General features: G+C 50.7%; 1 protein-coding gene across 11 annotated transcripts in view; it reads left to right on the forward strand.

Moving 5' to 3' along the window:
• Positions 1-25,461, forward strand: part of TMEM63C (transmembrane protein 63C) — a 131,011-nt gene that overhangs the window by 61,709 nt on the left and 43,841 nt on the right. For 6 of the 11 annotated variants that reach the window (XM_077910129.1, XM_077910128.1, XM_077910132.1 and 3 more), the window contains one exon: positions 13,594-13,736. The exons of 2 other annotated variants lie outside the window; for them this stretch is intronic. The gene's annotated coding sequence lies outside the window, so the exon portion shown is untranslated. Of the gene's footprint in view, positions 1-13,593; positions 13,737-23,022; positions 23,166-25,461 lie in introns of all 11 variants that reach the window. 3 more of the 11 variants (XM_077910126.1, XM_077910125.1, XM_077910130.1) reach the window with 1 other exon arrangement.

Genomic DNA, 25,461 nt, shown 5'->3' on the forward strand with positions numbered 1-25,461 from the left:
GCCCGCCCGCCGGCCTGCACCGGGGACGCCGGGTGAGCTGCCCGCCGGGGAGGGCCGGGGCCGGGGCCGGGGCCGGGGTCGCTGCGCCGCGGGAGCCAGGGGGGCTGCTCCCTGGACCGTGCCCCCGCGGGGAGTCCCGGGCGTGCCGCCCCCTCGCTGGGCTGGGCCGGGCCCCGAGGGTGGCGCTTCCCCCGCAGCCTGCTTCACCGCCCTGAGTTCTGGCAGCGTCGCCGCTGGGCGCTGCCGGGTGGGGGGCTCGCCCGGTGCAGTGGGCTGGGCTCCCGGCCGGCGCTGGAGCAGGCCGCCCCTTCCCCGTGCTCTCACAGAAAGGCTCTTGCCTCCGTCCTCATCTTGGCCTTGAGGGAGAAACTTTGCATTTGGGTGATGGGCCTGGGGAAACTGAGGCGCAGGGGTGCTGTGGCTTCACCAAGGTCACTCAGCAGGTCCTACAGAGCTGGCCTCCCAGCCACTGCCTTGACCGTCGGATGCTCTCTGGAGGGGCGGGGGCCAATCCGGCTCTCCGGACCCCTGGTCCCATCTGGGGTGGACCACCCCACCCCAAGGCCCCCTTTCCCCCTCCTTGAGGATGGAGGCGGGTACAGCTTCTGCATGGGCCCCTGAGGTGTTATGGGTGGGAACGCAGCAAGGATAAGAATTGTCTGGGGCCAGGAGAAAATTGCTCAAGAGACTCAAGGGACTGTGGGCCTCTACCATCCTTGTGGGTTCGGGGAGAGAGGGAGTTGGCTTCTGGGAGAGGAAGGTACGAGGGGGCAGCCCGGTTCTGGGCATCAGTCTCTGTACCAACTGGCCTTGATGGAAGCCACCTGCAAGTTCCCAGGCTGCCGTGGGAAGGACAGGGGACCAGGAGATGAACTTTCTCCTTTGTTGGCCTGTGTCTCACTGGAGAAGAGGCTGGGGAACCATGTTGGTAGACTGGCCCTCTCTCGACGCCATCCTCTGTAGCAGCTCACCCTTGCTCTCTCCCCAACTCCTGTCCCCAGGGGAAATGGACTACTGTCGGATCTGTGGCTCTTGGAGGTGAACTTTTCCTGAATTCACCTTGTCTTTCTTCTTTTTGAAGCAGGTGCCTTTCTCTGGAAGGAAACTGAGGTAGGGAGAGAGCTATATTGTATTTTAGAGCTGGAGCCAGACAGCACTGTGGTACAGGCAAGGAAACTGAGGCACAGAGGGTGCAGTGCGTTACTCCAGGTCTCTCGCCTACACACAGGTCTCCTATTCCCTGGCCCACCACCGGGCTGTGGATGAGGCCCCTTCCTCTCCTCTTGCTACAGCTCCCAGCCCTGGTAGGGTGAGGCCATGAGTGCCTCCTGAGGGGTGGAAGGAGCTGTCAGTGAGAGGCCACAGCCCTGGCATTTTCTCCTCCTTTACGAGATGTTTTCAAGTTAAAAAGAAAGAAGCAGCTAGAAGAAGGAAGCCAAAATCAGTCACTTGGTTACCTATCCCGTAACACGATTTCTGTGGGGCCCTCAGGGGCAAGGGCACCCATCCCTTCTGCCCTGGTGCCAGTGGTTGTGACCACAGCTGGGAGAAGACCCCAGTGACTTCAGTTTCCTCTTTGATAGCATCACAGGCTGGGAGTTTCTGGCCAGCCCAACCTGATTCTAAGTGAAAGGGAGTTAGCTTGTGCCTGGCACGTGGATGCTGCTCCTTGGACACACCCCTTGAGCACAGAGCCCCTGAAGCTAGACCCCGGTGATTCTGCAGCATGGCTTGGGCTGCTTGATGATCACCAGTAATCACTGGGGTGACCTTTGGGAAGGGATAGGGTTGCCAGTAAACTAGATCAGAACTAGCTGCCCATGGGGGTGACAGTACAAGGCCAGAGAGAGTAGAGGACCTGCCATGTGTCCAGCTCCTCTGCTGGGATCCCTGAGGGTCCCTTCTAGCCCTTCTCCAGGAGGAAGGCCACTGCCCTGTGGTCCTGGGGAGCTGACGGTATGTGCCTCCCGACTGGCAGAGGCAGGGGCAGGTGGCAGAGAGGCTCTTGGCTTGTGGGAGAAGAACCACTTACAGAGGAGCAGGGCACCTGGTTCTGGACCAGAGTCCCTACTGATTGGCATCCTGCCCTTAGTTTTCCTACCTGACAGCTGGGCATGAGAACACCTTCCCAGTTGGGTCAGAGGGCTTTGGAAGCATGTCATGCATTTATTGCAGGTGGGTAGTGTTATTCCTGGAGACTGTGGTATAGATTGAGGCTGTTTCTAGCTTCCCTGGGGAACATGTGGCTATGCCTGCTATGGAGGATGCCCTCTCCGCTGTGGCCAGTGTAGGGTACCCCTCAAAGGTTGGAAGGTAGGCTGATCCTCCCCAACATACCTCAAGTTGTATTTTGGCCCTTGAGTGCTTCTATTCCCCTTCTTTGGCTGCCTATGATATTTAGCAGGATCCCCACGCAGTAAAGTACTGGTGATTGGTGGCATGGTGGACCTTGCTGCCGGCCTCTTACCTCCCACTGACTCACAGCTGGGGACGCTCTTTCTCCTCTGGTTCTCCCTGGGAAGCAGCTGGTGGAAGAACGGTGGAGATAATGAGCATAAAGTGCTGGGAGCTCTTTGCACACAGTGCCCAGGGTGCAGGAGGCCATGGGGCCTTTGGAGCTTTAGGCAGACTCACTCTGGGACTGACCGTAATCAAGATGCTCAGAGGACGTGAGCTCAGCAGCTTGAAGTGCACTGTCGTGCCTGAGGCAGGGCACTAAGTCCTCTCCTCTCTGTCCTGGGAAAGCTGTGGTTTTCCTGGCTCACACACCAGCATGAGTGCTGTGGACCGGAACCCCCCCCCCCCCCGTTCTTACCATGAGTTGACTGGTGCAACTTGTGTAAAATAGGGTTCCAGGGGGAGCTGGGATGGGAACCTGGGCAACTCATGAGGTACCATGTGTTCTTGTCATGGATCTGTCCAGACTGCCCTGGGCAAAACAAGGGCTACTCTTTAGAAGAGTACCTGTGGCCAGAACCCTACATCCCGTATTTCCAGGGCAAGGAGTGCAACCAAGCTGCCAAGTTCCTTCCTAGCAGTCTGAGGCTGTGATTGTTCCAAAAGGGAATTGAAGCCTGGATCCGCTTACAAAACCAGGATCCAAGTGTCCTGGGCTCCCACCATCTATTTTTCCCACCCTTCTACTCTGCTCTTCCTCACGAGCACCCTCAAGACGAGATCGGCTGAGTCTTCTCAGAGTTGTGCCCAGTCAGAGGGACACTGGCCTCAGTCATGGGATCCTGTCAGAAGAGAAAGGCATCCTGAGGTCTTGGGAGATACAGATGGGGAAGATGTGCCTGTGGCCAGTTGGCTGGGGACGTGGCCGTGTGTTGGGTTTTGATGTGGGAGCCTCATCACCTCTGGTGTCTGCGTGGCAATAGTTGGACCATAGGCTGGAAATGCTGCAGAAGGCGAATGAGCCCCATGGGGAAGCCAATTGGGCTTTGTTGGGGGCACAAGAGTGTGGGGGGACAAGGCACACAGAGAGACCCTGTCTGGGGGCACTTGGGAGCTGAGTTTCCACCTGCTTCATTATGTGGTTGCTTCACTTCTATGAGTCTTGTTCACAACATGGTGAAATAATCCCCACATCAGGGGGCCAGCATGAGGATGAATGGAAAGAAGTGGAAAGGCTCATATGCCTGCATGTGCTTAGTGACCGGGATCCCCCTTCTTTCCCTGTGCTTCCCCTATACTTGCTCAGTGGCAGGCTGTCCAGGGTCTGTGGGCTGGCTGGCCATGCTTTTGGCAATGGCTAATCAATAGTGTGGATTGCTTCTGGCACTGTTTGAACTGAGCTGTTCCCTCTGAACGAAAGAGTTGGCAGATGGGGAGGTCTCCTCAGAACCAGAGGGAGTGTGTGGGGCATGTGGGACAGGTGTGGAGGATGTCTGTCCTGTACAGCAGACAAACTGTTGTTGGACCCAGGATCCCTTCTGGGCTGGGATCTCATGGGCCCAGGGCTGTAAAGTAGGGCCAGCCTTTGGGGAGAGCTGCTCAGGCAATGGAACGACAGGCTGAACCATGTCTCTGCCCTGAGGTCCTGGTGCCACTCAGGGACCTCGCATCCCTTGTTATTCCTTTAAATCCCCTGCACGCCCCGGGTGAGGGGCAGTGCAGGTGTGAACAGCCCACTTGATAGATGGGAATATTGAGGCTTAGAGAGGTTTTAACAGCCACAACCCCACACATGCGCACACATGCACAGGGGCACCAAAGTGGCTCCAGGCCTGTCTGACTCCAGTGGAGTGTCCCTCCTCCCCTGAGCACAGCTGACACATCCTCCGTTCACCTGCTATTGCCGCTGCTGGTGGTTTTGCTGAAGTTGCTTAAGACAAAAGGACTTTGAAGTGAAGGTCAGGCTTTCTCCCCTTTCCCTCCACTCTGGGCTGGGTGCCAAGAGCCTGGCCCTGCTGAAGGATAGCCGGGATTATGGACGGATGGCATTCCCACCCCACCCATACCTCCGCCCTGGGACACGCTGCAGGCTCGATCAGAGGGGCTGAGCTAGGCAGGAGATTCAGTGCAGGGGCCTTGGCTTCGAGCTTCCCGGAGGGTCTCCCCAGCTCCCTGGCCTGGACACCTGCATGAGACAGCCAGATGGAGGGGACAGGCAGCCTAGGCCTGTGCTCACAGAGCCACAAAGTGGAGGACGCGGAGAGGCCCAAGTCCCAGCACTCTCCTGTGGGTCTGAGGCACACGTCCAGGCCCTGTGGTCTATCTGTCCCAAGAGACAGAGGAGGGAGAGGGGTGGGGAGGCAAAGGTTCTCTGACCTACGTCTAGACCCAGGCCCGGGTATCACAGCTATCTGCCTGCTTATCAGATGAGTCATCTTTGAGCCCATCTCTGACCTGGTCACTTCTTACCGGCTTCCCAGAGCCTGCCATCAGAGACTGAGCTTGGATTAAACCCAATTACCTTTCCCAGCCTGCCCTCCTGCTTCCTTCCTGCTTCCCATACACTCCACTCTGGCTCAGAGGCTCTCCCTGCATGGGATGCGAGATGCATCAGATCACCTTGAAGATTTTACTAAGTACACACACTGCCCTTCCCTCCCCGCTCATGCTCACCCCTTACTTAGCTCAGCAGAACCACTACTCTTGGCAAATGAAAGATGCCCAGGCTGTTTGACCCACTCCTTCCTCCCGGCCCGTCCTTTCGTCATCCCCATCTTCATTTGGTCAGACAGCGCCTTTCAGAGTCCAGCTCACATGCCACCTCCTCCATGAAGCCTTCCCTGGATCCCAGCCAGTGGAGGTCTCATAGTCTTGTCCTTGTCCCATTAGTGTCTGTCTCTTGTGCTAGACAGTGAGCTCATCCTTCCATTTGTCAAGTGTTCATTGAGTGCCAGTCACACACATGCCCTCTGGTAACTCATGGGGAGGGGGCAGGTAGGCAAGTCAACTGATTGTGGCAACAGCTACAGAAATGCTATAATAACGGCAGGACAGAGCGCCAGAAGCTATATTGGCAATGACATTCAAAGCTGAAAATGTACATACTTCATGCCCAACAGTTTTGCATCTAGGTGTATAATTACCTAGAGAAACCCACGTGTGTGCATGAGGAGACAGTTCCAAAGATATCTAGGGTAGCAGTGCTGGAAGCACAAGAGGTCTCCACCTCAGTCTCTTCAGTGTCTACACTGACGGAGCAGACAACTAAAAATGTGTTCTTACGCAGCAGGTAGATCACATGTAATTGGGGAATTTTATGTTTTGTGACTTACACCTCAAGAAACACACACTATCAGTATTAACATAAATAAATCTCAAACAATATTGCGAGAAACAGGAAATTGCAGAAAAATACCATTCAAGAACATTTCATTTTAGTGGAAATCACAAACAATACTATTTGTCATTTATGGATGTAAACATGTTGCAGTAGCTACTAGATTCATACTTGTGGTGGTCTTTGGCTAGAGAAAGAAGGAGCTGGTGCTGGTGGATAGAAGGAAAGACTTTTAATTTGCCAGTAATGTTTTTTTTAACAAAAAAGATCCGAGACAAAAATGACAGAATGTTAACACTGGTTAATTCCATTGGTTTTATTCTTTTAATTTTTTGGTGTTTAAAAGTTTTCAAAATTAGGGGCATCTGGCTGGTTCATTTGGTGGAGCATGTGACTCTTGATCTTGGGTTGTGAGTTTGAGCCCCACATTGGGTGTAGAGATTACTTTAAAATAAAATCTTTTTTTTTTTTTTTTAAAGACTTTGTTTATTTATTCATGAGAGACACACAGAGAGAGGCAGAGACACAGGCAGAGGGAGAAGCAGGCTCCATGCAGGGAGCCCGGTATGGGACTCGATCCCAGGACTCCAGGATCACGCCCTGGGCCAGAGGCAGGCACTCAACTGCTGAGCCACCCAGGCGTCCCTAAAATAAAATCTTAAAAAAAAATATTTTCCAAGTTAAAAACAAAAGTAATCTTGAATGTCAGAGGAAAGGCATCGACTTTTCCCAGGAAAGCCAGGAAAGGTTCCAAGAGGAGGTGACAGCTGGGCGTTGAAGGCGGGGTGGGAGTTGTCGGATTTTACTGGGTGTGGGGAACTTGTGAAAAGGAGATGCAGGATGTTCAAGGCCAGGGCATATGTGCTGGGGCTCTCTGCACTTTTTAAAGGTTTCCTGGCTTGTGTTTGTCAAGCTGCCCTTCCCCCACTCCTTTCCTCATCGATGTCCCTGATTCCAGCTTCTGTATCTCTGGGTGTGCATCTGGTCAGTAGGCTACTGTTTGAACAGCATGAGTCATTGGACGATTTTTTAAAGTCTAAGTAGGGGCACCTGGTGGCTTAGTGGTTGAGTGTCTGCCTTTGGCTCAGGGTGTGTTCCCGGGGTCCTGGGATCAAGTCCTGTGTTGCACTCCCCGCAGGGAGCCTGCTTCTCCTTCTGCCTATGTCTTTGCCTCTCTCTCTCCGCCTCTCATGAATAAATAAATAAATTCTTAAAAAAAAAAAGTCTAAGTAATCTAATGGGGATTGGGAGAGGGATGAGCCAAATATGTAAAATTGAACACTAAAATAGGGAAATAGGCACTATATAGAGAAAAGAGAAAGAATTCTTAGGGGATACTGTGCTTGACCACATGTGAATTCAGTTGAAAATCAGCTGAAACTGACAGTTTTCTGAGAAGATCTAAATCACCAGTTTGACCCCAGAAGAACTAACTAGAAAGCCTCAACAGATCAATAATCATGATAGAAACTGCATTTTCATAAAACTCCACCCCAAAAAACCTGGGGTTCTGCCAACTTTGAATTTTTATAAACCTTCAAGGATGGGATAATTCTGTTTTTAAAAAAGATGTTCTTTATTTATTTTGAGGGAGAGAGAGCACGAGCAGGGGAGGGGCAGAGGGAGGAGGAGAGAGAGAAAGAGCAGGGCAGGGGCAGAGAGGGGGTGGGGAGAGAATCCCAAGCAGATTCCATGCCCAGTGTGGAGGCCGATGTGGCGCTCAATCCCATGACCCTGAGATCATGGCCTGAGCTGAAATCAAGAATTGGATGTTTAACCAACTGAGCCCCCAGGAGTCCCTAATAGCATGTTTTTTAAGTTGCACCAACCATACCAGATCATAGAGAGGGAAAGATTCCAAATTAGTCTATGAAGCCTGCACAGCATGACAAAGAGCGCCAAAAAAGAGAAATTACTGAAAAAAATCTAATTTATGAATATTGGTGCAAAATTAATAAATTAATAGCAGCAAATAGAGTCGCACAGCAGTATGTTTAAAAAACAAATACACTGCAAGCAAGTGGGGCTATTTTGAACATAGTAATAGGTCAAAAGAGGTAAAAAAAAAAATCACATAAACATCTCCATAAATGCTAAAAATGCCTTAAAGGCATTTGGTAAAGTTCAACATATGTCTCTGATTGTACCTCTTTTTTAAAATGTTTTTTATCATTTTACTTTATTTTTCTTGCATCATGATAAATACACTCTTTAAATTCCATACCCTCTGTCACCCATCCCCTCTGGTAACCATCAGTTTGTTCTCTATGGTTAAGAATCTGTTTCTTGGTTTGTCTCTCTTTTTCCTTTGCTCGTCTGTTTAGTTTCTTAAATTCCACATTTAAGTGAGATCATATGGTATTTGTCTTTTTCTGACTTATTTTGCTTAGCATTATACTCTCTAGCTCTATCCATGTCATTGTAAATGGCAATATTTCATGCTTTTTTATGGCCAAATAATATTCCATTATATGTATATACCACCTTTTCTTTTTCCATTCATCTGTGGATGACATTTGGACTGCTTGCATAGTTTGGCTATTGCAGATAATGCTGCTTTAAACCAAGGGGTGCATGTATCCCTTTGAATGACTGTTTTTGTTTTTTTGGGGTAAATACTTAATGGTACAATTATTGGATTGTACAGTAGTTCTACTGTTAATTTTTTGAAGAATCTCTATACTGTTTTCCACAGTGGCTGCATCAGTTTGCATCCCCACCAACAGTACACAAGCATTCCTTTTTCTCCACATCCTCGCCAACACTGTATTGTTGATTTTAGCCATTCTGACAGGTGTGAAGTGATAGCTCATTGTGGTTTTGATATGCATTTCCCTGATGATGAATGATATTAAGCATCCTTTCATGTGTCTGTTGGCCATCTGGATATCTTCTTTGAATAAATGTCTGTTCAGGACTTCTACCCATTTTTAATTGGATTATTTGGTTTTGAGATGGTGAATTTTAGAAGTTCTTTAAATATTTTGGATACTAACCCTTTATCAGATATGTCATCTGTAAGTATCTTCTCCATTCGGTAGGCTGCCTTTCTGTTTTTCCTTCACTGTGCAAAAGCTTTTTATTTTTGATGTAGTCCCAATAGTTAATTTTTGCTTTTCTTTCCTTTGCCTCGGGAGACATACCTAGAAAAATGTTCCTACAGCTGATGATGTAGTAATTTCCTACAGAAATTACTGCCTGTGCTAGGATTTTTGTGGTTTCAGGTCTCACATTTAGGTCTTTAATTCATCTTGAGTTTATTTTTGGGTATGGTGTAAGAAGGTGGTCCAGTTTCATTCTTTTGCATATTGCTATCTGGTTTTCCCAATACCATTTGTTGAAGAGACTGTCTTTTTTTCATTGTGTATCATTCCTCCTTTGTTGAAGATTAATTGACCTTATAATTGGGATTTATTTCTGGGTTTTCTGCTCTATTCCATTGATCTATGTGTCTATCTTTATGCAAGTACCATACTCTTTTGATTACTACCACTTGGTATAACTTGAAATCTGATACCTCTAGCTTTGTTTTTCTTTTTCAAGATCGCTTTGACTACATAAGGTCTCAATTTTAACTCTTATTTATTAAGAATAGATGAATATTGCTTAATACAGTTTTAGGCATGTGTGTGTATGTGTGTATAGAGATATACACATATACTAGGGGAAAATGACCACTCTTACCTTGAACATTAACACTGCTTGAGAAGTACAATCCAATATGAATCTTGAAAACAGAAGTTATAAAAGGAGGCCTATTTATTTATTTATTTATTTAAAAAGATTGTATTTATTTATTCATAAGAGACACACAGAGAGAGGCAAAGACACAGGCAGAGAGAGAAGCAGGCTCCATGCAGGGAGCCTGCTGCAGGACTCAATCCCAAGACCCCGGGATCATGATCCAAGCCAAAGGCAGACACTCAACCACTGAGCCACCCAGGCATCCCTCAAATTGTACACATAGTTAAATTGAGATTTTGAACTTAGAGGGAGGGTGGTGGGGTGGAGGGAGGAAATAGATTATTCATACATGACTTTGAGCAACTGTTTAGCCCCTTGAGGAAAAAAATAAAGCTGGGCCCTGCTATGTTCCTTACACCAAAATATAGTCTAGAAAAAAAGATTAAAAAGAAAAAAGAAAACCCAAACAGTAATAGTGGAAAACATGGGCAAATATTCTTAGGATGCTCTAGTAAAAAAATACCTTTGCTTACAGGAAAATATGAAATTTCTGTAAGCCAATGATGACATAAAAAAATGAAAAAGAGACATATGACAGTTTGCAATACGCATGACAAGTTAATTAATTGCCTTAGCTTAGAAAAACCTCTTAAAAATCAACATCACTCGGCATCAGGGAAATACAGATCAAAACCACTTTGAGACACCAGCTCACACCAGTCAGAATGGCGAAAATTAACAAGTCAGGAAATGACAGATGTTGGTGAGGAATGCTGGGAACACAAACTGGTGTAGCCACTCTGGAAAATAGTATGGAAGTTCCTCAAAAAGTTAAAGATAGGGAATCCCTGGGTGGCTCAGCGGTTTGGTGTCTGCCTTTGGCCCGGGGCGCGGTCCTGGAGTCCCGGGATCGAGTCCCGCGTCGGGCTCCCGGCATGGAGCCTGCTTCTCCCTCCTCCTGTGTCTCTGCCTCTCTCTCAATCTCTGTGTCTATCATGAATAAATAAATAAATAAATCTTAAAAAAAAAAAGAAAGATGTTAAGTAATCCCTCCTTTAAAAAAAAAAAAAGATAGAGTTTCCCTATAACCTAGCAATTGCACTACCAGGTATTTATCCAAAGGATACAAGCATAGTGATCCGAAGGACCATAGCAGCAATGTCCATAGTAGCCAAAATATGGAAAGAGGCCAGATGTCCATGGACAGACGAATGAATAAAGAAGATGTGAGATATATATATATATACACACACATATATATATCACATACATACAATGGAATATTACTCAACCATCAAAAAGAATAAAATCTTGCCATTTGCAACAATGTGGGTGGAACTAGGTGGTATTATGCTAAGTGAAGGAAGTCAGTCAGAGAAAGACAGATACATGATTTCATTCATATGTGGAGTTTAAGAAACACAACAGACGAACATAAGGAAAGGAAAGGAAAAATAAGATAAAAACGGAGAGAGGCAAGCCATAAGAGACTCTTAACTATAGGAAGCAAACTGAGTATTGCTGCAGGGGGAGGTGGGTGGGGGGATGGGGTAACTGGGTGATGAGCATTAAGGAGGGCACGTGATGTAATGAGCACTGGGTGTTGTATGCAACTGATGAATCACTGAACTCTACCCTTGAAACTACCAATATACTATATGTTAACTAAATTGAATTTAACTTATTTTTTAAAGACTTTTATTTTATTGATGAGAGACACATAGAGGCAGAGACATAGGCAGAGGAAGAAGCAAACTCCCTGTGGGATGCCTGATGCAGAACTCAATCCCAGGACCCCTGGGATCAGGACCTAAGCCGAAGACAGATACTCAACCACTGAGCCACCCAGGAGTCCCTAAATTGAATTTAAATTAAAAAAAAAAAAAAAAAAGATGCTTTAAAAAAAATCAGTAAGATAATTTGAAAAGGACATAGGCAATTTACAGAAAAAGAAATGCAAAGGCAAATCAATCAATAAACATGAAAATAATGTCTGCCCTTTCTCATAATTACAGAATGACACATTGAAACCAGATATGATTTTTCAACATTCATATTGGCAAAGCTTAATGATTTGATAATGCACAATGTTGTCGAGGGTGGAGGGCAACAGACAATTCTCTGGCCTGTCTGGGCAGTTTGAACTGGTTTATCCTCTTTGGAAGACAATTTGGAAACATCTATCAGAATTTGAGATCCACCTAACCTTCGAGTCCTTAGTATTTACCCTACAGCTAACCTCCGACATAGACACAAAGAAAACTCAAAGATGCTGTTCTGCAGCTTTTTGCAGCAAAAGGGTAGAAACAATGTAAACATCCATCAACCGGAATAGATTCACATAAATTACAGTGCATTTTTCAATGGAACACATGAGCTCCACAAAGATGAAGGATCTGTCTGTGCTGATATGCAGAGATGTGTGATGTATGTTAAACTAACAAAACAGTACCGGGAATATGTTCCTGGCTAGGTTTAAAATAAAGATGTAGGGCAGCCCGGGTGGCTCAGCGGTTTAGCACCGCCTTCAGCCCAGGGCGTGATCCTGGAGACCCGGGATTGAGTCCTGCATAGGGCTCCCTGCATGGGGCCTGCTTCTCCTCTGCCTGTGTCTCTGCCTCTCTATGTATGTGTGTCTCTCATGAATAAATAAATAAAATCTTTAAAAAAATAAAATAAAGATGTAGGCATAGATGTGTATTTGTCAGTATTTATAGGAAAGTTTTTGAAGAAAAGTAAAATGGGAAATGTGACTGTGTTTGGGAGTGGGACCAAGGTTTGGAGGAATAGCAGGGGGATTTTGTGCATTGATTTAAATGCTTTTATTTTTTTATTCCTATAAGCATGTTATTTTCAGAATTAATTAATTAATTATTTTTAAAGATTTTATTTATTGATGAGACACACACACAGAGAGAGAGGCAGAGACACAGGCAGAGGGAGAAGCAGGCTCCATACAGGGAGCCTGATGTGGGACTGGATCCCGGGTCTCCAGGATTGTGCCCTGAGCCAAGGTAGACACTCCACCGCTGAGCCACCCAGGTGTCCTTATTTTCAGAATTTAAAAAGAAGTGCTACTATACTGGCTTAGTTGGTTGGGCATCTGCCTCCGACTCAGGTCCTGATCTTGGGGTCCTGGGATGGAGCCCCACTTTGGGCTCCCTGCTCTGCGGGGGGGGTGCTGCTTCTCCCTCCCCCTCTAGTCTTCTCCCTGCTTGTCCTGTTTCTCTCTTTCTCTCAAATAAATAAGTAAAATATTTAACAAAAAGAATTTAAAATGAATATTTAAGAAGAAAGCAATTGGAAAGGCAGAGTACTATTTCAGTGCCTCATCCTGAACTTTCTTTTTAAATTCCCAGTGGGCTCCCCTCTTCTTATATTTATAATTTTCAATCTTAAAGGGCTAGGGAGATGTCTCCAGTCTTCATTTTGTCCCCAAAGAAATGGGGCCTAGTGAGTTTTCAGCAGCTGCCCGGGGCCCCTGGCTAGTCTGTCTGCAGAGACGGGGCTCCTATGGCGCTGCCTGCAGGAAAGGGACCAATGACCCCTTCCTTCATGCATATGATCAAAGCTTCATCCTTATCTTGGCCCTTTTGTGGCATATGGTCCAGCGACTCTTATTTCAGGTGCATCCACAGGGAGAACCTGTTAAATGCAGATCCCCAGGCACTTTCCCAGGCATTCTGATTCAGTGGGCTAGGGTAAGGGCCCTGAAACCATTTTAACAAGCAGCCCCCAAATGATGCTGAAGTCCCCTGATGGTGATGGGCCCCTCTGAGCTCCCCAGCTCAGCCTTGCTGGCAGCATCTGGGTATCTAGGCTGAAGCACCCCTCCTGTGTGGGGAAGTGGGGTACTCCCACGTCGCCTGGAGGCAAATGGCAGTGCAGACCCGGGTGCCTTTAGTGTAGTGCTCTGTCCACAGCTCCCCTCCCCTCAGGCTCATGCTCACCCACGGTGAAGGATGGCTCCCCAGCTCACCCACCCCAGGGATGGGCAGCTGGGTGCAGAGATAGGGGGTGGACTGGGGTCATCTGGGGTGCCCCTCACCCCTTGAGAACTCCCCTGAGGTAGGCCCCATGGGGAGGTGCTGACCAGCATGCTGGGCCTTGGCTGGGTGAGCAGCTGCGAGGAGGCTGGGGAGACCTGAGAGTGTTTTGTCGCCCCTGTGCCACAGAGCCCTGGAGGAGCCACCGGCGTGGTCAGGAACCAAGCAAGGGCAAGGCTGGGCCACTGGGAAGCACCTGAGGACAGATCAAGAGGAGGCAGGGCCGGTGACCACCCATCCGCCTCAGCCACAAACCTCACCTGCTGATCCAGGTTGGTTCTCTTCCCACCCTCTCACCCGGCAGTGCTAAGACCCTGGCAGCAGCTCCTCTGTCAGGCTGAGGAAATGTGGCTGCCCCATTGCCTGTGACCTGTGGCTCTCCAGCTGCTGCGTGGGTGGAGGCTCTCCCTAAGCCCTCCAAAACCCACAACCTGGTGGGAGGGGGGTGCCGGAAAGCTCAGTCCTCTCCAAAGGACACTGTCCTGGGGGACCTTGGCTCCTAAAGCCTGGGAAGGGGGTCCAAAGACTACTCTGGCTCTGGTTAGGATGTCCCCTGTGCTGCCCCTCTCCACCCTGAAATGCTCCCAGGTTGAGCTGTAAACTGGGTCCTGCATGGGTCCCAGCTGAGCCCAGTTTGGGACAGGCCCAGTAAGCAACTCTTCCAAGAATTCCCTGCCTCTCAGGAAGGGATTATGACAGATGGCATCTTCATAGACTCTTAGAGCTGGAAAGGATCTCAGTGATATACTCCAACCTCAGTCTCTTTTTACTTCTCAAGCATTACTTCTATCAATAGTGCTGTTGACGGTGGTGGAGCTGACTGTCTCAGAGGACCCAGGTGTAATTTTGTCAAAACAACATAGGAAGCCCTGGGTCTCAGGCAGTCCTTCCTGGGTTCAGCTGCCTCTTCCCCTACCTGGCCTTAGCTGGTCTCTCCCCCAACCTCCTAGCCCTCCCACCCCCCCCAACCCCCACCCTCCACCCCCCACCCTTCCTCTCCTTCCACCAACCCAGTGACTCCAGCAACTCATCCCACTCTATGATGGGGCCCCTGGTGGTGATCAAACATCCCAAGCTAGAAGGCATTAAAGCCAAGTTAGCATTACAGTGAGTCTTTCTCCCCAACTTAAGCAAGTTAAGTTAATAAAATCAAGAAAGAATTGGGTAGTCAAGGCAGGCTCACACAGTGATAAGCTATCTCTATTTGAGAGTCTCTAAAATCTCTTTTCCGCCAAAGAAGTTATCCTGTGTGGGCTATTGGCCAAGAATACTGTGATTGTTGTCATTATCAATAAAAGCAGTTGCAGATAGAGTTCTTCTCTGTGCAGATCAAAGTGCTTGATGTGTCTCCCTCATAATTTCCTGGTCCAGCCTGAGATCCAGGGCAAGGAGTCTTAGCCAGAGACAGTATCTCACTTCCATTCCCCTGGCCATGCCCACTGTCCCAGCCCGGGCCTTGCAATCTCTGTGTGCATCAGTCTTTTCATCTGTAGAATGAGGATAACACAGTACCCCAGGGGGGCTGTGAAGATTAAAGTTAGTATCTGTAAAGCACTCGGAACAACCTCCAGCACTCACTGAGTGCTTCCCACACATTAGCTCTGGTCATGACAAAAGCCACACTCTGCTTCCTGAAGCAGGGCAGTCCTCTCGCTGCCCTGCTCCGAAATCGTCCAAGGCTCCCCATTGCCCATCGGTGGACTATGTCTAACCTGTCCTTTGAAGGCCTCAAGAACAGAAGCTTTATTATTTTCCTTGCACATAGTAAGGAATCAGTAGTGTTTGCTGTGAGAGAGGGTTTCCACCATCAGGGTGGGCGAACTGAGTCCTTGAGGAACAGAAGGGCAGCTGCAGACAGCCCCACAGCTGAAGGCTTGATCCGGGCTCTCCTGCCTTCTCAGCTGTGCCCCAGTTTGAGCAGCCCCTGGATGTTGGCTGCTGGATCTGCCTCGGAGGCAGGTTTGGTTTCCCTTGGATCTGCCAGGGGCCTTAAATGCAGGGAATACCATTTGGACTCCAGCCTTGCCAGTGCGCATCAGAGTGAGGAGAAGATGCCCAGCACAGGCCAGAGCAGGCGGTGAGTGCAGTTGAAACTCACGTTCTTGGATGAGTTCAGGCCACGCCGACACGATGTCCTTGTCCTCATTCATTACTGGCTGGTGGCCAGAACTTGAGCTTCCATAGCTTGGGTGGGAGGCTGAGGGCAGCAGAGACCACCCATGATCTGGCATCTGGGATGGAGAGCCTGGTGAGCCCCACACCCTGCACCTCCAGTTTCCCTAGCACAACAGAGGCCTGTACCATGGAAAAGCAGGTGCCAGGTTGGGGTAGGACAGACCCAGGTCCAAAACCAGGCTCCACCCTGGGTGGGGAAACCTTGGCCGTGTCATCTAGCTTCTCTGAGCCTTTACTCTTCCATCTATAAAATGGGAGAATAATACCCATTCCATAGGGTTGAGGAAAGGCCAAAATGGATCAAAGTGCCCAGGGCACCTATACAGCACCTGCATGGGGTGGGCGCTCCATGTCTTGTGGCTGTTCTATTCCATCCACCAGAGGTACTTCTCTAAGCTGCCGGGTGGAGCTACCCTAGTCCTCTTGCTTTCCTTAGTTGAACATTTCCTCACCTGGCCTCCATTCCAAGATGAAGGGAAGTGGTGTTATCTTTGGCAAGCGGAGGGTAGGAACAGTCCCAATCTTCCCAGACTCCTGGCAAGGGTGTGAGGCTCCGTAGGGAGGAAGCAGAGCTCTATGTGGCTTTCACAGGGATTTTCTGCTCTGGTGGTGCGAGCTTAGGAAGCCAGGAGTGAAGTGACAGGGAGAGAACACACCAGACCCTGCTGCTTTGTGCGGGGTGGCACGTTTTTCTTTATTCATTCAACAAATGAATGAATTTGTTGGGATCCCAGGCACTATGCAAAACATTGCAATATTCAGCGACGAGAGGGGAAGACGTGGGCCCTGTCTTCATGGGGCCTTCGTTCTAACGGGGGTCAGGGCAGAGAACAGCCTAAACTATGGATAAAGGGTGACAGGAGATAAATGCAGTGGGGAAACAGAGAAGGAGGGGGGACTGGGAGTACCTGGGCAGTTTCACCCTTCATCACCATCAGCTCTGTAGCCAGAGAGCCCGCACTACCGCAGCGCCGTGATTCTCAAGCCACTCGTGTCCTGGGCCCTCTCTGCCCCCCAGACCCTGTGAAGCTGTGCCAGCCAGCCCCACGGCCTCTGCCATCTGGCTCGCACCCATCGCGGGAGCAGCTACACTCTTGCCCCTCCCTCTGCCTCTCTCTGACTCCCCCAGAGGCAGCCAACCTGGCTCCTGCCCTATTTAGCCAGATGGGGACAGAGCTGGGTGTCCCTCCCATCTCTGCTGCCCCGAGGGCTGGTGTGTTTCCATCTGGGACCCAAACTCTCTCTGGGGAAACCCTTTACATAATCCAAGCCCACTTCCCTCTCTACTTTTGTGTGCACACAGTCTCTTCTGGGCATATCATGGCCTTGCCCTCCCTGTGGCCACAACTCCCAACTCCAGGTCAGAAGCCCCATATGAACCGAAGGCTGGATATGTGGCTGCCAGACTCCAGTCTCTTCAGTAACAGTAGCTCCCATCTTGGAGTTATGAGCATTGAAAGAGCTCGCGCTTACAGACTCTTGCACAACACTTGGCAATAAGCCCTCGAAGAATGTGCCTACTGCCCTCCCAACTCTGCCTTGGATAACACCACCTCCAGGCAGCCTTTCCAGATTGCCCAGGGCTCCTCCGCTCTGCTCCCAGCACCCCTTCACTGGGCCTCTGGAGTGCACTTATGGAATGCATGGTTCCTTTGGGGTCTGTGGACCCACTAGAATCTTGTGCTTTGACCAAAAGCACCTTGACTACAAGGAACAGAGTCTGGCCCATTATTTCACTGCATGAATGATTTCACAGTTGACAGGCAGGCAGCTGGGAGAGACAGACTGGGGAATAAGATGGAGCCTGCCAGGCCTGACCTTTCCAGGGCCTGTCCTCAAAGACCAGGATACCCACACCGGGGTCTCAGGTAGGGGGTGGAGGACGAAGACAGCCCCACCGCCTGTTTCACAGTCTAACGAAGTGATCCTTGAAGCGCGGCCCCATCCAGCAGTGTCGGGATCACCTGGGAGCTTCTAGACTCCAACCCAGACCTGCCACATCAGAAACTTGGGCAGCGGCAGCATCTGTGATAGAACAAGCCGTCTTTGTGAACACTCTAATGTTTCAGAGTAACTCAGATTCATAGCAGGTAGAGTGGGGAGGGGGGCGGGTCTCTGCTCTGCTGAAGGCTTCCAAGAAAGCTGTCGGGCTGGGACCCCAGGGCATGGATCCTGCTGGCCCCACACTCCTGAGCTTCAGACCCTTTTGCTGACAGGGCAGGTGCAGCAGAGAACACTGTTCCCATAGACTGCCCGTTTCCCAGGCAGCCCTAGACCAGAACGAATGGGTGTGGCTCCAACCTCGTCTTGGGGTCCCTCCCCACTGCCAGTGGCCAGCATCCCCTCAGCACTAACCTCTGTAGCCAAATTCAGGGTAGACTTTTGGAATGTTAGGGCTAAGAAAGACCTGAGAGATCATTGGTTACGTACATGTGTGTTCACACACACATACACGAACATGCATACACATACACAACATGCCCACACATAAAAACAAACATGCATCACCCCAAAACACACATAAGCACACCAAACACAAAGTGTAGTCATAAACACGTTCCTAAGCACACCCAGATACCACCCTGCAGCATACACAGATGCACCCATGCAAAATACACTGATCTGCCTCAAAATACGCAAACACAAATGCACAGATCCATTGTATCGGTTTCAGAGGGCAGCTGTACCACAGCACCACAGACTGGGTGGCTTCACACAACAGATATTTGTTTTCTTGCAGTTTTGGAGGCTGGCCGTCAGAAACCAGGGTGTTGGGACGGCTGTGCTCTGTGCAGGCTCTCGGGGACAGTCCTCCCTTGCCTCTTCCTGGCTTGTGGTGGCAGCCAGCACCCCAGGCACTCGCTGACTGGTAGCCGCATGCCTCCCGTCTCTCTCTGCCTGTGTCCACGGGCCATCTCCTCCGTGTCTCCATGTGGCCTCCGTACAGGGATGCCCACTGGATCGAAGGCCCACGCTAACCCAGTACAATTTCATTTGAACTAGTTATAGCCGCAGGGACCCTATTTCCAAATAAGGTCATGTACTGATACACCCAGCCCTGGCAGATGAGAAGCCTCAGATCCTGAGGACAAGAGTCCTTGATGTCAAGGCTGCCCCGTTCCTCCTCTCCGGGCCTGCCACCAAGCAGGTCGCATCCTCCTCTAGCGCCTAGCACACGGTGCCACCTTTCAGCTTGGTCTGACTTTGTTTTGTCTGAGCTGGTTAGGTGTGCACGGTACAAAATCCAAAAAAGTGAGAAGGAGAATATAATGAAAGTCAGTCCTCCCCGCTCTCAGCTTCTAGCTTCCTTCCCAGAAGGCAACCACTTGTCAAGAGTTTCTTGGGTCTCCTTCCCAGAGACCAGGCAGGCGTGCAGGAGGCGGCATTTTCCACGTGCCGTCCACATCTTGCTTGCTTCACTGACTAGAGCATCTGTTACCCTTTATCCTGATCGCCTGCTTTCGTGTTTTCGGGTCTCTCCCACCTGACGGCGCGCTCGCCGTGACCCGGCCCGTCTGCTCATTCCCTAGGCTGGTGCCAGCTAGAGCAGGTGTTCGTTAAGGCTGGTTCCAGCTGCACACCAGGGAACCATCAACAGCCGCCGGGGGGCGGGGGTGTCTGTGGCTGCGGGGGCTGCAGCTCCACCCTGGCCGCAGAGCCTTGGGTCTCCGCAGCCTGTGACAGCATCCACCAGAGCCCATCCTAGCAGCAGCAGGAGCTGAGGGATGACACCCAGTGTCCTCCTGCCTGTTTGGCCCCGCTGCCCCGCCCCTCCATCCCGCTTTGACTGGGGCTGACTCGGGGATGATCTGGCCATCTCTCCCCTCTTGTCTGTGTGGGACTGCTGCGGGCAAACCCAGCCATCCTTGGCTGCATGAGAGACGGGGGAGAGGACTTGACCAGGGACAGAGCCACTGCAGGCCGCATGGTGATGACGATGACAAGTCCTTTGCCCAGTGTTTGCTGGCTGAGGCTCAGGCGCACTTGTTACCATGGAGACGGGAATCACAACATCTCGGGGTCCAGCTGAAGCCTGCAGCTTTCCCTGCTTGCGGTGGGGAAATCTGTCGGCTCCCCTGACACTTACAGAGGAGATGTGCCACTTTTCTTTTTTTAAATCAAGACAGAACTGGCTGCTCAGCCCGAGATTTCACCATGCCCTCAATCCACTGATTGAGTGGAATTCCAGGGGGAAATGGAGGTGGTCAGGGGCTGCTCAGCCCCGCGAGACTAGAAGCCAGGGACATACTTGGCAGCAGCAACCTCTGCTCACCTGTGGGAGGAGGGGTTTAGGTTAGAGAGTTTGTAGGTGCTCCTCCAGCCGATCACTCTGGGATGGAGATTGGGGGCCAAGTGAGGCCTGCTGTAGCCCACTGCCAGTCATTCCTCTCTCCCTCAAACATTTGTGAGGCACCAAGTTCTGACCAACACAGCAGAGAAAATACTAAGCAAGCATAGCCATCACAGAGCTTTGCATCCCCTGGGGGAGTCTGCCATTTGGTACGTGACCTCATAACTAAACATCAACTGTCTGGGTACAAACAAGGAAAATAATAGTTAACTATATTAAGCCAATTGCTATGCAGTAGGCACTGTTGTATTTTATGTGAATTGGTTCATATAATCCTCACATCCACCCAGTGAGGTAGATGTTACAGATAAGATAACTGAGGCACAGGGAAGCTAAGATACTGGCCCAAAGACATGGAGCTTATAAATAGCAGAGACAGGATTTGGGTCCCTAGGGACCACACCTAAATGTCATGCTGTTAGTCGCCTAAGATGCTCTGAGGCATGGGATGTGGGGGCTTGACCTGGCCTGGAGTTCTTCCCTAAGGAAGCAAAAATTGAGCTGAGATTAACTAGGAGAGGATGAGTCAACTAGTGGGAGGGAGGAACACTCTAGGTAGAAGGACTAGCCTATGCAAAGGCCCTTGGTGGCAAGAGAGAAGGTGGCATGCTCTGGGCATTGCGGGAAAGATAGATGAGGCCAGGGGATAAAAGAAGGGGACTGCTACATAAGATGGAGCTGGAGTAAGAGGCAGGCCTTGTTGGCCAAGTTAAGAAAAGTGACAGAAAGCCCTTCCAGCTGATTCCATCACAACCTGCAGAACAACACAGGTTCATCTTCTCCAGGAAGGCTCCCTGGATTCTCCAGACCAGGCTCAGTGCCCCCTTGTGTATGAATCCTGCTGCGGCAGCAGAGCCCCTCACTCACACTGTGTTGTAGCTGCCTCTTAGCCACAGCTTTTCTCTCTCCCTTCTAGATTGAGGTTTGAGGAAGAGACACATCTTGTCCTCCCCAGCACCCACAACTCAGTAGAGAACTCAGGAAAGGATAACTGAGGGCTACGGGGTTGAGGGGAGAAAGGGGCTGCTGGGGGAAGGCTGCCTGGGGGAAGTAGAAGTGGATGGGGCCTGGCAGTGGAGCATTCTTCTTCAGGGAGGATCAAGAGGTCTTTCCACACGGGAGAATAATGGAAGAAGCAGAGAAAGCCAAGGCCTGTGAGGGGATGAGGGGCCCCCCCATTTGGTGGGGGCTGAGGTTTCTTGTAGAGACAAGGGAGATAAGGCTGGAGGGGTCCCTGGGGCCAGGAGGACCTACCCCTGGAGTAGCCCAGGAGCTAGGAGCTCAGGTGTCAGAAGGAGCAGAGCCAACCAAAAACCAGAATGGATTCCTGGAGCCATGAGTTTACATCCCTCCACCTGCAAGCCAGGGGTCAGGGATCCCCTGCAGCCTTAGGCATGGTGGCCTCTCACCACCCCCACCCCCACACCCCATCTCTAGGAGCCAGGCTGGAGCTTCCATCTCCTGCCGAAACTCCTTCCTCTCCTCAACATTGCTTGTGGGAAGAACACAGCCTGAGCCCAGGGCTGGGGGGATGCCTCCTCCCCCTTCCCACCTTGTAAATCTGACTGTGGCATGTGTCCCTGATGGAACCTGACTTGGATCAGAGTCCCAGCGACAAAGGGAGTGTTGGACATGTGGTGTCTCACTTTCTAGCTTGTAGAAGCCACGTCCACTAGAACGAGGCGAAATGGATGCTGAAGGCCATCGAGTGCATCTAACACGTGATCCGATAGGTTTGTTATGATGCATTCATTAAGAAACTTGGCGCAGCACCTGGCACGTCAAACTCTCTCTGTAGATGGTAGCTGTTGTAATGGGGACACCAGCGAGCGCTGCCCGGCCCTGCCCGCAGAGCCCCGGCAGAGACAGCGGCCGCAGAAGTGCACTACTCTGTGCGGTGCTCTGCACAATGCTGAATGTCCTCCTGCTGGTCCCAGCGGCTGGCGGCCTTATTATTATAGCAGACCTGACAGCGAGGTGGAACCCCGGTCCACTCACCCCGTGCTGGGGCTTCAAGGGTAGCTGAGGGAGGAAGACCGACCTCGGTCCTGGGAAAAGGATAGCAAAGGCGGCAAACCAACATTTACAGTGCTCATGATTTACACAAGAGTCTCCTCATACTATCTCCTTTGACTGTCATAGCTGCCCTTGTGGAGGCCAAACAGACATGATTATACCCATTTTATGGAAGGGAAAACTGAGTGGCAGTAGGTTAGGTTGCAATTAATAGGGCCAGATTCCAGTTTCCTGACCCCCAAATCATATATCCCCTCTACTCCATGCTATGGCTTAGGGAGAGAGACCTGGTAACCCACGGTGTGTAGGTGGGGCATGGGGACGGGGCCAAATGAGTGACTCATGCTGTGCAAACATATCCAAATCACATTTTATTATTCCCTGCCCCTGAGTATGGCCCTGGGTGAAGGACTGTCTGTCTTTCATTGAGGCTTACCACATGTTGGTCCTTGTGGGAGAACCACAATGACATGGGCTGCCATCAAGGAACCTGTGGAGTTGGGGGTAGGGGGAGAGCTAGTTGCTCACATCCGTGGAAAAGCCAAGGAGTTCCAGGCCGTGATAGCAAAGGCCAGCTGTGTAAAGAGGGTGCGGACTAGGTGCAACCCAGGGCCGCTCACTGGAGGGTGGGAGGCTTAGGGGAGCAGGATTTGAGCTGGACTCAGGAGCTGCAAAGACCCTAGCCAAAAGACCTGGGGTGCAAAAAGTGGTGAAGCTCAGAGAGACACAGAGACAGGACAGACAGCAGGCCTGGTGCCCCATGAAGTGGTCAGGCCAGGGACCTCAGGCCCAGGGAGAGAGGCAGGAGTTTGAGGGTTCAAGTGAAGGGGTGGTGTGGGCCCCTGTAGACCTCCAGCCAACCTTCCGCAGATTCCCACAGAGCCGAGGGGAAGGGGAGGTCTCTCCAGGGCAGAATGTAAGGACCAGCGTCCTGAGCTGCCGGCTGCAGTAGGATTTAAGTGGCGCTGAGCTACTTTCCTGCATGGGCCACATCTCCTCATCCTCCTTCCTTTTAGGAGGAATCAGAAAATCTTTTAGATCTGCAAGAATGCCTTATCTAGATGCAGATAATCCTGGGAACCCTAAGCCGGTGTTTCTCTCTCTTGGCTGCACCTAAAAATGGAGTGGACGTTCTCATTCTTAAAGTCTGGAGTGGGGCGTGAGTATCTGGATCTACGAAACACCTTCTGGGGGAATCCCAGTGTGTCCTACCCCCGAGCCCCAAGCTGAGGAATCACCAATCCAAGCCTGAGAGCACTGAAGGGGGAGCCAGTTCTGATCCCTGTTCCATCACTTTCCCCAGTCAGAGGCAAGCCTCTTAGCCTGCTGACGACCATTTCTTCACGTGTAAATTTGGGTAAAACCCCCTTCACTGTGACAATATGAGGAGACTAAGATTCAGGGTGGTTTAGGGTGAGGAAGATTCGTGGCCAGCTGGCATGGCGGCAGGGGAGGGACATTAACCAGAACCCTCCATGGAGTGACCCTACTTCCCTACTCCCTCTACTCAGGGTCCCCCTGCAAACCAGCTGCCAAGCTGGCCCTGGAAACGGGGATGCAGATCTGAGAGCAGGGTGTGTGGAAGGAATATGAGGAGAGACCCAGAGAAGAAGGGGAGGTGGTACGGTAGGGGGCTGCCCATAGCCAAGGGCTCCAGCTCATTTAAGGTCACAAGCCATGGGAAATCATCTTTCCTGTTATTAGTAGAAAAGTGATGAAAAGTGTTAAAGCCAGTAAGAAGGCTAGATGGTGGGTGGGGCAGCAGGTGCTCTGGCATTGCAGGGGGGACAGGGTTACAGGACAAGGCGGGGGTGACCTCCCCACCCAGCTTCTTTCCCTAGGACATGGATTTGGCCTACTGAGATTTGCTTGTCCAACCAAGTTGCAAGCTCTCTGGATCAGTTCCCGAGAACTCACGGGGATGGTGGCGTTGGGCAGGGCCAGGAAGTACAGGCCAGGTGGCTGCAAGCTGTGTCTCTGAGACATCTGGAATCCGTGGTCCAGTCTGGCCCTTGGAGAACTATAGAAGCCCCTCATCCTGTAGACAGGAGGCCCAGAGAAGAGAAGCCACCTGCCCAAGGCCACACAGGTGACCCAGAGCCTCAGTCTAGGGCACTTTCCCATGCACCATCCTGACAGCCTGGGCAAGATTCAATCCCTGGACTAGGGCTTGAGCGAGGTCACTCCATTCCTCGGCCCCCTGCCCGGCACTGCCAGCCCAGCAGAGGTCCAGAGGGTCTAGGAGGTAGAGAGCAGAGGGTTGCAAAGTGCCCAGGTTAAAAGGCCAGCCCTGCCACTTAATAGCTCCAGGACCTTAGGCAAGTTATTTAACCTGTCCAGGCCTTCATTTTCTTTTGCATCTAGGGAGGACTTTAGTACCCACTGGTACTTGTGAGAATTAAGTGAACTGTAACTCAAATGTAACTTCTATAGTAAGTGTCCCATACATGTTAGCTATTAGTAAGCTTGCTCTCCTCTCCCCATCCCCAATTCCCAGGGCTTCCTAGACATCCTAGCTCTGGGATTCAGGGGTGTTTGGGCTCCTTACACAGAGGCCTTGGCCTCAAGATGAAGAGAGGGGAGCAAAGCGCTGGCCTGGCTACTGAGGACAGCAGTAGCTGAACTCAGGCCAGGTCTGGAAGGAAGGGGGTGAACGATGGACCAGGAGACTAATAAATACAGAGCTAGTTCTTTTTTTTTTTTTTAATTTTTATTTATTTATGATAGTCACACGCACAGAGACAGAGAGAGAGAGAGAGAGAGAGAGAGAGGCAGAGACAGAAGCAGGCTCCATGTACCGGGAGCCCGACGTGGGATTCGATCCCGGGTCTCCAGGATCACGCCCTGGGCCAAAGGCAGGCGCCAAACCACTGCGCCACCCAGGGATCCCCCAGAGCTAGTTCTTTTCAAAGCTTTTGCCCCCTTGGCAGAGTAAACCTTGTCTAGACCTGGGAGGGCTGAGCCTCCAGCTTCTGCCACTGGAGGCCAGGCTTAGGGAGAAATGGGAAGGAGGAAGGCCATGTGCTTCCCCATCAGAGGGGATGTGCCACTGAGGAGGGGGCTGAGAATCCTGACTCACCAGCCAGCATCACCACCATCTCTCCCTGCCCCTCGTTGGCCCAGAAAGCAAGGCTGACATTTGTCTCTGCCTCGCAGGAAGAACAGAGGCAACAGCCACCTACAGGCTGCAGTTTATGGGGTATTGGACAGTCCTTCCCATATTTCACATCTCTCCCCTGGCCTGTTCCAGAACAGAGTAGGTGGCCAGAACCCAGGAATGGTCCAGTCTGGGGCCCTCACCACCATGTCACAGATAAGCTAGTGCCAGTGACAACAGTACGAATAGTGAGCCCTCTCTCTCTCAAGCGCTCTGCAAAGGGTTTTGTGTGAATTCGCTTATTTTGTGTTCACAATAACCTTGTGAGGCAGTGCGCCTGTTATCCCTACTTTCCAGA

The sequence above is a fragment of the Canis aureus genome, chromosome 9, assembly GCF_053574225.1.
Source record: "Canis aureus isolate CA01 chromosome 9, VMU_Caureus_v.1.0, whole genome shotgun sequence".
Classification (NCBI taxonomy): Eukaryota; Metazoa; Chordata; class Mammalia; order Carnivora; family Canidae; genus Canis; species Canis aureus.